The sequence below is a fragment of the Macaca thibetana genome, chromosome 1 (assembly GCF_024542745.1).
Source record: "Macaca thibetana thibetana isolate TM-01 chromosome 1, ASM2454274v1, whole genome shotgun sequence".
Classification (NCBI taxonomy): Eukaryota; Metazoa; Chordata; class Mammalia; order Primates; family Cercopithecidae; genus Macaca; species Macaca thibetana.
Genome location: NC_065578.1, coordinates 23,863,055 through 23,878,020, shown reverse-complemented (window position 1 = coordinate 23,878,020; position 14,966 = coordinate 23,863,055). Strand labels below are relative to the sequence as shown.

The following is a 14,966-nucleotide window of genomic DNA, read 5'->3' as shown; positions in this document are numbered from 1 at the left end:
CTGGCAAAAACAGGCTGAGAATGAAGCATCCCCTCCATGCCCCTGCCTTCAGGCACCTGTACTCAGCCAGTGCCACCGTCTGCACAGGGGCCTTCGAGGCCGCAAGGGAGAGTTCCAGACCCCTGAAGAGTCCGACTGCTTGTGCACGACATTCCCACGACTCCCGCCGAGCCCTCTCCTCTCAGTTTCTCTGACTTAAAAGAGTAGGGGTATTCATTTTGTGCTAAGGGATACGAAACTTCCCTCAGTTCACTGTGGAGAGAAGGGGTGTGGGAGAAGGGTAGAGAGGCATTTGGTTCCCATCCTGCAGTAGAGACACGAGCAGGAGGTGAGAAGAAGGCAATATTTACTCTCAAGGCTGGTGCATGGATGGTGGAATTCTAGAAGCTGGAATGGAAGGTGTGAGAGTGCACAGGGGCCCCCTGGGGTCTACTCCCAGGCAGGACAAGGGGGATTTATTTCCCCTGTGTGACAAATGGGGAAGCTGAGACCTAAGAGCTGTAATCCAGACACTCTGTGTGACTAGGGACAAGTCCCTTCCTCTGTCTGGGCCTCAGTTTCCCCATCTGACAATTATGGGCCAATGGCCCTGAGGACCCCTGAGTGCCCATGCACAGCTCCGTTGGGGGCCACACCTTCATTCTGAATCTGCCTCACGAGGCCCTCCTCTGCACCCCCTGGGGCACCCCCTCACACCAGGTCACCTTTGCTGAACCCTCACTCACAGCCCCACAGGCAAACGCTCACCCGGGACACTGGAGGTGGACGCCCCTCCAGGGAGGGAAGCTGAGGAAATGGGCCCAAACTGCCACATGTAGGCTTTAAGGGGGCTCGGGGGGCAAAGGTGTTCATCCGTTCAGTCAGTCATTTCCCGAAAACTTATTGCGGTGTAGACTATCAAGATTCCAGCTCGGGCTTCAGAGCCAGGCTCTCCAGATCCAAGTCCTGACTCTGCCCTCTGCCCTCTGCCGTCACCTGCGTGAGTGACTTCGCTTCTCTTTCTCTGGTTTCCTCATCTGTAGGGGTTACACCAACCTTGCAGAGCTACGGAGAGAATTAAAGGAGTGTGATGCCTGGCACAGAGTAGTTACTCAATAAGCGTTTTCCATTTGTTGAACACCATGAGCATGGCCATGTACTGGGAGCTTGGGAGATACTGGGTCAGGATCTCCATCCTAAGAGCTCACCATCAGGTGGAGAAAAAGATGGGTCAACAGAAAATTGCCCTGGGCCTGGGGCATGATAAAGGTTTTACGGGAGAAGAACCAGGGATGTGAGTTCAAAGAGGGGTACTAGCCCAGCCTTGTGGAAGACAGAACAAGTCCTCTGGAGGGGTGACTTGGAAACTGGGTCCCTAAGGGTGAAGAGGTAACAAAGACAGGGAAAGGATGTTCCAGGCAGAAGGAAGGTCCTGGGCAAAGGTGTGGATGCAGGAAAGAATGAGCTGGCTTGGGAGCCACGGGGAGGGCTGGGAGCATGGTGTGGTTCTGGCCAAGGTCCCCCCAGCAGTGGTTGGAGTTGGCCGGCAGCTCCTCCCCTGAAGATGCCTGGGAGAAATGGAAAGTGGACTCTCGGGTATGAGGTGGGTCTGAGTGGAGGCAGGGGGTGGACAAAATGGCCGTGGGCAGGTCTGGCTGAGATGGTCTGACTCAGAGGTCACCGGACAGGGAGGAGGCTGCCCAGACCAGAGAGGTCAGTCACCGTATCCTTTCCGAAGGTCCAGGAAGTTCCAATAACAGGGGACTCTCTGTTTTAGTACTGAAAGCCCCATGTCCCAGGAAACCCCTTCATCTCAGGCAACCCTGGACAGCTGGTCACCCTGAGCACATGTGTCCATGGGGCCTCCCCCTCCCCGCCATCCCTGGGAGAGGAACGGACTGACCGCTAGCCCTTCCGTGCCCACTATGGCGCTTGCCTGGCGCCACGTCTACTAGGTCCCTTTGACGGCGGCTTCTGAGGCTGCCCTGCACACACCCGTCTCCTCAGACCACCCTGCCTGTCCAAAGTGCCCCCCAGGCTGGAAAAGCATTCCTGGGAGCCCCCCACTGCCCACAGGGTCTAGGCAGGCATGAGCCGGCCCCACACAGCGGGACTGTGTGTCCAGGCCTTACCGCACCCACTCTGGCCGGCCGGAGGCCCCCGCACCCCCACTGGTCATATAGAGGGCTCATTGACGCCTGGGCCTGGAGGTGGCCGCATCAAAGAGGAGGCTCCCTCGGTTACCTGGGGGGAGGAGGCCGGGCGACGGATAAGCAGAGCCTGAAAACCTGACCTTCCAGTGGGCTGTGAGAGGCAGGAGGGGAGTGGTGGCCTCTGACCCGAGCCTTGCCACTGAGCCAGTCTGGACTCCTCCATAGGTGGGGAAACTGAGGCCTGGGCTCTGGGTTCAGTGGAGCAGCCCCAACACCAGCTCTTATTGTCATCTCCTGGGGATGCCTCATCTGCAGACCCTTCCTCAAATCTGCCACCCAGAGTGTGTCCCCACCCCCTGTAGTTTGGGAATCTCACCCAGTCTTCCAGACTGAACCCAAATACGCCCTCTGCTAGGAGTCATTGCTGGGACACCTGCAGCCACTGGGGAGCCCTGTCCTCCTCTGAGCTTAAGTCCCTGGGCCAGCCCTGAGATTCAGCGAGTAATTCCCTACCTTGCCTGGTGGAAGAAAAGAGAGGGAAGGAAGGGAGGGAGGGAGGGAGGGAAGATTGCCTTTAGCCCTCAGTGGATCTACAGCCCAGGTCTTTGTCATCTGCCTTGAAATAGCACCTCCTGGAGCCCCTGGACACAGTGGGGATGGGAATCTTGGGCCTGGGGCTGGGAGTAGGACTCTGGTCTTGCCTTGAGAAGTCACAAGAACAAGGAATAGTGAATCAGTCCAAGAGCATGTCAGAGCCGGAAGGCAGAGAGTTCCCCTCCTCATTTCATAGATGAGAAAACTGAGGACTAAAGAGGCATGTGGTCTTGTAAAACGTCAAATTCAGCAGCAGAAAAACTGACTTTCCTTGCCTCTCCGGGGTCCAATCATCTGCTTTGCATACAGTTTAGGAGTCAGAACAATCTAGGTTTAAACTGCACGGTAGCTGGGTGACCCAATGTGTTAATTCGCCTCTTAAGGTCACAGTTTCCTCCTCTGTAAAATGGGCTAGTAACACTGACTTCAAAGGGTGGTTGGGAGGAGTGACTGTGGCCCTGCCCTGAGCCCTGCATGTGGCACCTGGTACAGAATGAGCACTGGCCTGGCACAGGCCGGCCTCCTGATGGGCTCAGGCCTCTCCACACCAGCGTGATCCCCTGCCACTCAACAGATGTTTCCACATCTCACCCTCCTGCTCTCTCTCCAGCACCAAGCCCTGGTTTTTTCAGGGCTAGAGAGGTCTGAGCAGGCACAAGACTAGAGGGACTGTCAGACCCCTTGTCAATGGCTCCCGGGATAAAGGAAGGCCCTCTTCGGAGAGGAAGCAATGTCAAATGCAGCTATAAGCCTCAGCTGCAGCCAGGCTCTGCCACTTCCTTGCTGTGTGGCCTTGGGAGAGGTGCCTCACCTCTCTGTGTTTCGTTTTCTCACCTGTAAAATGGAGAAAACGAATAGCACCCACCTCAAGGCTTGTTGGGTAGGTTTAATGAGATAGCATATATCATGTGCACAGCACAGGGCCTGGCACAGACAAGCCCTCACGGCATGCCAGAAATTACTAATATTTAATGTTCTTCCTCCTCTGCAAAAAACCTTCTGTCTAACTCTAAGCAGGATGTGGAAGGTGAGAAACCCTGGCCTGTCTTCTCAAGGCCCAGCTTCATGGCCGCCCCTTTGGGGAGCCTTCCCAGCCCTTCCCTTTCTCCCCTCCAGGCGCTGGGGGTGCTCTGCCACTGCTGCCCCTCACTCCTCACCCCACAGGGGTCCAAAGGGTGCTCTTGGGAGCAGGGGCAGGCTCACAGGTGACATTCAGCCCTTGTCACTAAATGGATAGAGGAAAGAAAGAATGAATGGATGGATGGATGGACGGACGGATGGATGGATGGACGAATGAATGGGCTAACAATTGGTCAGCCTGAGAGGTTTCCAGCTTCTCCCTCACTTCCCCCTTCGCTGTCTGGCTTCTTCTTTGAAACACGTGTTGGCGCGAGCCTGAGCACTCCGGTCCAATCGGTGCAGGCAGCGTGAAGGTTTAGGTTCCTCTTTGGGGTTTTCTTTCGAGTCTGGGAAAAGTGTGTTTGGCAAAAGGTTCAGACTTACGTGTGGGTGGAAAGGGCAGACGCGTATAACTTATGATTTGAAGGGTGACCAAAGTCGGCCCCCCTCCAAACATCCTTCAACGTGGGACATGGTGACTGAGATTCCACCAGCACACGCAGTCCCTGTGGGGGTGGGGCTCTTGTAAATGTAGGTCCTTCCTGTCACGCACACCTGAGTGTCCACAGTCTGCCTGATTCCTTGGCCTTTGTTGAGAGGAGTTAAATGGCTGGAGCAGAGAAAGCAGAGGGCATCTGGGGGATGGAACACTTGGAGAGTGCAAAGGGAAAGGCAGACGGAGTGGAAAGGGGTGGGGAGGAAAGGAGGGGTCCATTTTGGTCATGCCCCTGTTCCCAAACCCAACTTGCCTGGGTGCCAGGGCTGAGGACCAGCACCTGTGGCTTGGCCTCCAGTGCTCCCTCCTCAAGCCTGAGCTCTGTCCCACTCCACCTCGGTGGGGAAAGCAGGGGCAGGAGGTGAGGCCTGCTGACACGCTTCCCCCAGCTCTTTGCACCCCTGTGTCTCGGGAAGAGGTGCTGGATCCAGGAGGGATGGAGAAATGACCTCAAAGTCAGAAGTGATAAACAGCCCACGGAGAGAGCCTGGTGCCCCCACATCTCCCACAGAGCAGCTATATCCCTTCCCAGGGGGAGAGGAAGCCACCTCTGAGAACAAGGCCATCTCAGAAAAAAAAAAACTAGAGGGAAACACTGACATGTCGATAGTAGTTAATGCTGTATGGTGTGCCATTATGGCAGGCAACTTTTATTTTACATTCTTTTGATGACTGTGTATTTTCCAAACTTTTAATACTTATAAATTTAAGGGAAAACAATTTTTGTTTTCAAAGAAAGAAAGAGGAACAGGCAGCCCCACCCTCCCAGGAACGGGCAAGCTGAGGCCCCCGTCAGCCTGAGCTCCAGCCTGGGAATGGCCTGCTCCCACCCAGGCGAGGCCCTGCTGGCCGCCCTGCTCTCTGTTCTTCTTCCCAAATCACTGTGTCTGTCGCCTGCCTCCTTGGCTCTGCCTGTCGGGCTGTGGAGCAGGGTCCACCCCGGGCTGCAGAGAGCCATGCATACAATAGGTGTTCAGGAAATGCTTGTGACCTGAGGTGTGGTCCCAATCTGCAGACAGTTTCCCTGGAGAGGTGGGCCTAGGTCCCCAGCAGACTTAGGATGTGAGGTGGGCGAATTGGTTGTTGCTGATTCATTCAATGAACATTTATTGAGCATCTGCTGCATGCGAGCACTGTTCTGGGCACTGGGGATGCAGAAGTGAACACCATGGACAAAGACGCCTTCTCCCTGGGGGCCGACATTCCAGTGATGTGTGGAGAGAGACTGCCTCAGGAACCATCCTCCCCACAGTGTTTTTCAGTGTCGCAGCTTTCCATTTATAGATGGGGAAACCGACACTCAGAGAGGAAGCAGCCCTTGCCTGAACTTCCACAGCCAGGGAGTTGCAGATGCTGTTCTAAGCTCCAGGGCCTCGAGATTGAGCCCAGACCTTAGCCCACCCAGCCCTACTAAGGTAGGCTCTCTCTTCTGGCCACCCACACCCCTCTGGCTTAGGTCCTTCCTACCTGTGTAGAATCTTGGCCTCCTGGGACTTCTATAAATGCTCCGGATTCCCCATGACATCCTCATCACAGCTCCGTGTGCTGGGCATCACCACCTCCATTGTGGAAATGAAAACAGACTCAGGCAGATGGTGGGACTTGCTGCAACTGATGTTTAAGAAGAGGAAAGAGGACCTTGAGTCATCCTGTGGTCTGTCTGACATCAAACCAGCCCATCAAACTCTCCCCTCTGCCTGGAAGGTGTCTTCTCTTCCTTGGCCTGAGGGCACCACCTCTGTGGAGCCCTCCCTGATACCTCTAGGTGAAGTGATTCATATCCTCCTCTACGCAACCACAGCATCTTCAGGCCCTTCTCAGATACTTCCTGAAGGCTTCCTAGAAAGGGTGGAATCTGAGATGGGTCTAGAAAGGGCAGATCTGGGAAGGAAGGAACCTTGCTAGTACAAGCAGAGTGAGCAGCATGGGCAAAGGAAGAAGGACCACACAAAAGGATTACATGGAGATGGAAGGATTATGGGTCCTGTGGAGGGCTTGAGGGAGAGAAGACTGGTGAGGAAGGTGGGCCAGGCCTGGGGTTGGTCATGGCTTCAGGACAAGGGGGTCCGGGACTGAACTGAGCTGGGCCGTGATGTGGGGCAAAGCATCCCATGATGCACAGGGCGGTTCTCTGAAATAGGCCAGTGTAGACAAGGCCTTGAGGGTAGGTACGTGTGTGAACAGAGACCACAGGGGCCTCCCGCACCCGCTCACAAGCCCTATTTTTGTCAGTCTCTAGACACACATCTGAGCAGCCGAAATGCACTTGCTCTCAGGCACTTAGAGGGCTCCGTGGATGGTCACGTCCGTGGTCGGACGAGGACAAGGGCGAAGGCTCAGAGCAGTCGAAGGGAAACCTGTGCTGGGGAGAATCCCAGGGCTAGTGACGTTGGCATGATTTTCAGGGCACGGTGCAAAATGAAAATACAGGATCCCTTGTTCAAAAATCAGTGAGAATTTCAGGACAGCAACCACAGAACATGAAACCGAGTGTGAGGCCCTTCTAAGCAAGGGACCATGTGCAACTGCACAGGCCTGAAAATAAACCTCTGTCTGCCTTTCCTTCCTTCCTTGGCCTTGTGTGGGCTTCCATTCTTCACGAGTCCACAGTTTTAAAATAATAATAATAAGTGGAGCCTTGGGTGAGAGCATAACTTGAAGATTTTAGAACCAGTAAGAACATTAGGGAAAACATGAATCCAACCAACGTCCCCACCTTGTCTGCATTTTATGTTGTAGAACACCTGAAGGATCTAAGAAATTTAAAAATAAACTCGGTAATCTCAACACCCAGAAAAAACCGCTATCATTCGGTGTATTTCCTTCCAGTCTATTTTTACCCCATGTCTTGTTTTTGCCTCTGTGGGTCTCTTTCCTCCATGTGTGAGGCCACGCAGATATGTCTGAGAACTTCAACAAGAATATCAATAGGTTAGGCATGGCGGCTCCCGCCTGTAATCCCAACACTTTGGGAGGCTGAGGCAGGAGGATTGCTTGAGCTCAAGAGGTGAAGGCTGCAGTGAACTATGATCGTACCACTGCACTCTAGCCTGGGTGACAGAGCGAGACCTAGTCTCAAAAAAAAAAAAAAAAACACCCCACATTAACAACATTAACAGTCATTAGAGGTTGAACATCCCTTACCCAAGATGGTTTGGACCAGAAGCATTCGAATTTAGGATTTCTGATTTTGTCGGATTTGGGAATAGTTGCATTATACTTCAATCCAAAATCCAAAATTCTCCGATGAGTATTTCTTTTGAGTGCCATGTTGGCCCTAAAAAAGTTTTGGATTTTGGAGCATTTCAGATTTCAGATTTTTGAATTAGGGGTAATCAACCTGTATAGGTGTTAGGATATGTCTAGGAAGAAACTAGAACAGCACCGTCCCATAGGATTTTCTGTGATGATGGTAATGTCCCCTGTCTGTGCTGCCCAACACAGTAGCCTCCTGCTGCAGGTGAATACTGACTACTTGAAATGTGGCTACTGTAACTGAGGAACTGAACTTTTTATCTGATTTCATTTTAATTATTTTCATTCAAATAGCATTTAAATATTTTCATTTAAAAGCTAATGGCTACTTTGTAGGGCTCTACAGATCTGTGGGGTTTTTTTTTTTTTTCATTTTTCAACCCAAAATGTTTGAAAAGTTTTATACATAAGCAGCATGTACTGCTTTAGTAATCAAAAGAAAGGTACTAAAAATTTTAAGTTTTTAAAGCATTCGATGCTACCGGAAAAAAAATGTACTTTAGATTTTTCAAAGCCTATGATGGGGGAAGATTGATCCTGTTAGAATAAGATCTATTTTTACTTTTCCAATCAACGTACAGAAGAACGAATGTGGGGTTTAGAATCAGAAGCTGTGGGTTTGTCTACCGGATCTGCCACTTACTGGCTGTGTGGCCACTTAACCTTTGTGAACCTCAATTTCCTCATCTGTATGATGGGGATATTGATGCTAGTGACCTCTCCAGGCCGCTGTGGGGACTGAATCAGACAAGGAAGGTGAGAACAGGAGGAACGGCCTAGCGATGGTGCGCATGACTGGGGATGATTTCAGTAGGGGTGGAACGGCTCATCCCTGCGAGGGGGTGTTCCTCACGGCTCTGACTCCCCTCGCCATTTCCTAGAAAACAGGAAATGAGGGTGGCTTCTCCCAACGTGTGTTCAGACGTTATCAGGTGGTGAGCAGAAATAATGGAGCTCTGTGGTCAAACAAGGTTGGGATTGGTTGTTTCAAACAATATTCGAAGGTGTTTTGCTGCAGGACTTGTCAGAGCCTTTGATATGCTAATGGCTACCGTGTTGGGCCATGGAGATCTAAAAGAGTGTATGCTCAACTGTTTATTGAGCTATCTCTTGGGGTGAGATGATGCATCTGGAAGGGGCTGGTGTGTGCAAAGTCCACTTTGGGAAAAGCTGCTCTAGAGAGAGCTGTTGAATCCACCATGGGCTACAAGCACTGTGGGGGCGGGGAAATTACCTTTTCAAGGACCTAGGAAATTGTATCGAAACTTCAAAGGAAAATTTGCTGGATCCTAAATGCAAAAGAGAAAAGTACAACACTGAAATGAATAAATTCGTAATTGACTGTCTAGAAAATATAAATCATGACTCAACTCTTAAATAGTTCCATTAGCGGTAAACATTTACATAGCTCTTAACTCTATGCCAGCCACTGTCTAAGTGCTTTACATTTCTCTGTTCGTTTTTTTTTTATATGTATTTGAGACAGGGTCTGACTCTGTCATCCAGGCTGGAGCGCGGTGGCATAATCTTGGCTCACCAAAGTCTCTGCCTCCCAGGCTCAAGTGATATACCTTAGCTCATTTAATTCTCACACCCCTGTAAGACAAAAGTTCTTATGAGGCCCATTTTATAGATGAGAAAACGGAAGCCCCGAGAGATTAAGGCATCTGCTCAGATCCCCCACACCCAGGCAGCCTGCATCCGGAGCCTGTGTGGCTCGCCAAAGCACAGTAGCCATGAATTAATTAATGGACGTTTCCTCAGGTCAAGGAACATCCTTGGTCTTCTCTCAGCCCCTTTCTGGTAAGAGCTGGTGGTGCCCCCATGAGCTTGGTTCCCACGTCCTCCACCCACACCTAGAGAGGCTGGAGCGACTCAAGGGGTGAAGGGAAGCCAGGCAGAACCAGTTCCACCACTTTCTTACTGGGTGAGTCATTGCCTCCTCTGGGCTTCAGTTTCCTCATCTGAGAAATGGACCAGTAATCGTTTGTGGAACAGAGAGGGGAGATTCATAGAACTCAGTGCATGGCCCATGCAGAAGGTACCTGAGGTGTGGTGGTCCTCTCCTCGCTCAGTGCATAGTTAGAGAAACTGAGGCACAGAGAGAGAGGGACAGGGCCAAAGCTGAGCTCAGAGAGCACCCTAGGGAGCCAGGCCAGAACCCCATGCAGGGAAAGTGTTTCTTTCTCTCTCTGTCTCAGCAGGCGCCCATGCTGCCTTTTTTTTTTTTTTTTTTTTTTTTTTTGACAGAGTCTCGCTCTGTTGCCAGACTGGAGTGCAGTGGCACGATCTTGGCTTATAGCAACCTCTGACTCCCTGGTTCAAGCGATTCTCCTGCCTCAGCCTCCCGAGTAGCTGGGATTACAGGCACGCGCCACCATGCCCAGCAATTTTTGTATTTTTAGTAGAGACGGGGTTTCACCATGTTATCCAGGAGGGTCTCGATCTCCCGGTCTCGTGATCCGCCCGCCTCCGCCTCCCAAAGTGATGGGATTACAAGCGTGAGCCACCGCGCCCGGCCTATGCTGCCCTTCTTACGGCAGCACATCAAGCACTTTGGCGGGGACCTCTGGGTTCCTCTCCCTTAGGCTCCTCAGCTCTCCTGGGGCCCTTCCACCTACCGCAGGTCTGCCTGATCCAGGCTCATGCCCAGGCCTACTGCCCAGGCATGGTGCAGATGTGCCCTGGCATTCCCTTGTCAGGTGCCCTCTTCTGAGCGAGGGGCAGGCACACAGGCATGGCCCTGTTCATGCCCCCCTGTGCTTGTCCAGGTACCCCAGATACTCCAAGCAGAGGGAGGTACTCCACATCTCTCTACTCCAAGAACAGAGATCCACCCCATGCCCAGCCACCTATGAGACTGCTATGTTCCAGGGCTACCTGCCCACCCCCCACCCCCTGCATTTGAATTTAATGCTCAGCAGTTGCCATACTGAAATGCTGGATCATTTTCCCTCTGAATTAGTGTGTTGTAAGTGAAGTCTGATGGGCTAATGCGGCATGCCTGGGGACTTGGAGCCCGGGTCCAGTCTGCCTCTTGCTGCCTCCAGGGATGGGTCCTCAGCAGCCCGATACCCTGCACTGACGCCCTCCACTGAGGCAGGCGTGGGGAGGAGAGGGGCATGGAATCTGCACACCAAGTTTTGGGGTGGCCCCTGAGCATCTGTGAGGGTCTGCCCTCTCTGCACAAGTCTCCCCAGGTCCAAGGATGTGTGACATTGAATAGCAAATAAAAAACACCATCGTGGGTTGAGAGTCCACAGAAGAAAGGAAAAACTTTTTTTCCTGCATTTTGAAAAGGGGTCCTGTATTTTCTTTTTGCACTGGGTCCTATAAAGTAGGTAAATGGTCCTGCCTGAGGATTGGGGAGACATGCAGGGCCCCCAGAAATACAGTGAAGGCACGGGGCGAGCTCAGATGAGGCCTGCCCTGTTGAGTTTCTGCAAGTGAGAAGAGGGAGCAACAGCTCCTGGGGTCTCCTGGGGTTCCAGGGCCCAGGCAAAAAGAGGAGGCTGCAGTGTGAGGACTCCAGGACATGGAAGCCCCGCCCACAGGTACCCTGAGCTCAGCTATGCGGACCCCTCCTGGGGAGACCCCATGCGCTGAGCTGAGGTCCACCCTTCTGCCAAGCAGGGTGCCAAGGGCCAAGGCCAAAACCCCACTCCAGAGAGTCCTGGCCCAGAGCGGCAGGCTGGAGGTGGCAGGCGGGCTCCCGATGGCCTCCCTGGCCCTGGCCGTGTGGATGATAGGCCGGGTGAGGTGGGCTCCTGGCCTCGGCTTTCACACATGTCATGGGGAATGAAAAACTCACAGAGGCCACTGCGGAGTGCAGGAGGCCGGGTCCCAGTTCAGTCAGTGATGAGGGCCAGTGGGGGTCGGTGACAACTTGGACTAGAAATCAAGCTGTGGTCAAGGTTGGGACTCAGCTTGTGGCCCTTTGGGGAGTCAGGTTGGGGCCTCTCTCTGTCTCGTTCACATCCGCCAAGTCCTCAGTGCGGGTGCTGGGTCGGGTCTGAGTCACAGGAGGTACTCAGTAAACGCTCCTGGAGGAATGAATAACTGGGGGTCCGCTCAGAGAGGGCATGGCTGGAGTGCAGCCCCGGGCGCTGGGGACGATCTGCGTTTTCCATTTAGCCAGACTTGGATTCAAATCTTGACTCTGCTGCTTACACCCTGAGGGAGATATTTAACCTCCTTTTTGCTGTTTCTTCATCCGTACAATGGGAAGAATGACAGTACCTCCCTCTCAGGTTTTTAGAGAATTCACTGAGACAAACCTGAAGTGCTCAGCTCCACAGCTGCCCATGGGAAACGCCCGAATGAATGTGATCGTATCGAGAAGACCTGCAGACCCCCATCCCTCAAAGACACTCACAGTGTTCACTGTGGTTATAAGACTGCAGGCTTTAACATTTTTTAAATGTGTTTTCTGTATTTTCCAAGATTTTCCATTGTGCTCGTATTATTTGTATCACAGGGGCAAGCGGCAGGGGGCAGGGTGGGGGGCTCAATTAATGTGATTAATTGACAATATTGTTTAAATAGACAATAATAAGAGGAGGCCAGGCAGAGCTGGTTCCCCCCAAGCATTCACTGGGGTCCCAGCTTCCCAGAGGCCCTGACAGCATTTGGGCCTTGTGGCCTCCCCACATGTACCCTTGTCCTGGATATGCCCCTCCCCCACATGCATGCCTGCCCTGCATTAACCCCCACAATGCACCCGTGCCATGCACTAACCCTTCTCTCCATGCACCTCTGTCTTGCAGGCACCCCCACATGCACCCCTGTTCTGCATATGGCCCTCCCCCACGTGCACCCCGTACTGCTCATGGCCCTCCCCCACATGCACCCCTGTACTGCTCATGGCCCTCCCCCACATGCACCCCTGTACTGCTCATGGCCCTCCCCCACATGCACCCCTGTACTGCTCATGGCCCTCCCCCACATGCACCCCTGTACTGCTCATGGCCCTCCCCCACATGCACCCCTGTCCTGCATGTACCCCTCTCTTGCATGTGCCCACCTTCAGGTCAGACCAGCACCAGCTGAGGGTTTCCGGTAAGACCTGCGGGTGTGCTGGGGCCTCTGTCACAGGCAGTCCCAGCTCAGCAACCAAAGTCTGGCCCTGCCACCATGTCAGGCCTCCCGCCCTGTGTGCCCACCCCCACCATGTGCGTGTGAACACACAGCACCCTCACACAAGCATACACACACTTCACACAAGCATACACACACTTCACACAAGCATACACACACTTCACACAAGCAGACACACACTTCACACAAGCATACACACACTTCACAGGCCGCACCTGCTGCAACAGACACAGACTTTTCAGGAACTCCTTCTGGGGGGACCAAGGGCCACCTGGTGGCGTGGTCGAAGGGAGGCTGCAGCGGGAGGCTGCTTAACTCCTAGCCACGCTGCTCTTCCCATCTCTGGCCAGGAAATCCTTCTTCTTCCTGGGGGTCCCCAGACACCTGTCATGAGCTCCTGTCCACTGGGTTGATGCTTCCGGAGTGCTGAGGCCTCCAGGAATCCAGGACTGATATGACAGAGTCAGGGCCCCAGCTCAGAAGGAGGTTTCCCAGCTGGGAGAAGCCCCAGTGATGTCTGGAGGGTCCCATTTATCTGACAGATGGGGAAACTGAGCCTGGGAGAGGGTGGGGCCTCCCCAGGTCACCCCAGGAAGAAAGGCAGAAGCGGCAGAGGCAGCCTCACCCGGTGGAAGCACACAGCAGAAAGGGCAGAGGAAGCCAGTCGTGGTCAAACTTCTCTGGGCTCTGGGTCCCTCGCCTGTCAGGCAGGGGCCACTCAGGCCATGCCAAGCGCTGGCTGTGATCTGCGGGGAGCTCCAGAAGTACCCAGGGAGCTCCAGGTGAAGCCCACACAGCTCTGTGGGTTGTGGGGAAAGGAGGATGCAAACAGGGAGCATCCCCAGGGGCCTAGGTTAACCCCCTGCAATCATTTCTGTCCTCTTCTTCCTGTGGGGTTAGTTAAAAAATAGCCACCCATCTGCTGGGGTGGGGTGGGCCAGCCTCCATCTGGGGCTGTCAGGTCCCTCCCAGCTCAGCCTTGGGCAAAGACCTGCCCACTCCAACCCCTCAAAGACCAGGCTTGGCTGCCTGTGGTGAGCTGGTCCATCTGGCAGGGTTCTCTCTCCCTTTGACTCAGCACTGAGTATCTGCACCCACTGTGCTCAGAGCCGCCACAGGCCTAGGAGGCCGTCTCTGAATCCCTGCTCTCCCATTTCACAGACGGAGAGGGTGAGCGGCAGAGGCCTCCCAGGGCACATATGGAGTCAAAACAGGGACAGGACCTGGCTGCCCAGCTTTTAGGCCAAAGCTTGTCCTTGCTTCTGGGTAGTGTTGGGACTGTGCCCCATTGGGTAGCAAGCAGCCGGTGTACTGGGGCAGCGCCTTTGCACCCCCAGGTGACAAGGCCTAGGGCCCACAGCTCTCTGGAGCACCCTCAGTGTTCTCACCTGTAAGATGGGAGACAGCCATCCCTAGCTTCAGGGTTACCGTGAAGACACACAGAGACGCAGAGGGTCTGGCACGTGGTGAGCTCCGTGGGTTAATCATTGACAAGTCTGATGTCTACACAGGCCTGAGGTCCAGAGCACCCTCAGACCACAGTGACCTCTGTGGCTGTTCTGGTTGGAACTAAGCATCTGGGCCTTAGACCTTAGACCATAACGTGGAGAAATAGCTGAGGAAATGGCTGCTTTCAGCATTGGATGGAATCGGTGAGGCCTCGGGCGTAGACAGGGCTTTTCTCTGGAGGAGGTGGAATATTGCCCCCTGGCTTTCTGCCGAGCTGAGAAGTCCAGGCGGCCGGTTGGAGTGGGGCTGGAGAGCAGCTGTGGGGAGGATATGGGGCGGTGTCCAGAGCCTCTCAGTGTCTATACTGGGCTCAGCAACCCCTGTCCCAGAATCTGTCCTAAGGAAGGAACCAGGGATGCAGCCAAGACATTCACGCAGGGTGTTCCCTGAGAGAAATCCGGAAACCCCCTAAACAGCCCATCACAAGGGAATTATGGCAGTGCATGAGTGGGGGGGGATGGCCTTTCCACACCCTGGCCCCCCCAGGCCTGTCCAGCAGCCACTTGTCCCCTGCCATCAGGGAGGCTTTAAGAAAACAGGAGAACACACATACACACATGTTGGGGGATTTCAAAAGCAGGTTTAAAGGACCCCATACTGTATGTTCCCAACACTCTAAAAGAAAGGAAGGAGCGAAGGGAGGGAGGGCGGAGAAGAGCAGCAGCAGTTAAATCTATACATACAGTAAGGAGAGCAGAAGGCAGAACACTCAGTGGGAACCATTGTTCTGGGTGGCAGGATTATGGATGGTTTTAATTTTCTTC

The 14,966-nt window shown here is 53.6% G+C and overlaps 2 protein-coding genes across 2 annotated transcripts in view; one reads left to right on the top strand and one right to left on the bottom strand.

The window, feature by feature from the left end:
• The window catches only part of LDLRAP1 (low density lipoprotein receptor adaptor protein 1), a 552,589-nt gene extending 542,236 nt beyond the window's left edge, over positions 1 to 10,353 (bottom strand). The window contains exon 1 of the mRNA XM_050792453.1: positions 10,350 to 10,353. The gene's annotated coding sequence lies outside the window, so the exon portion shown is untranslated. The remainder of the gene's footprint in view (positions 1 to 10,349) is intronic.
• Positions 1 to 14,966, top strand: part of RUNX3 (RUNX family transcription factor 3) — a 65,915-nt gene that overhangs the window by 3,692 nt on the left and 47,257 nt on the right. The window lies entirely within an intron of this gene.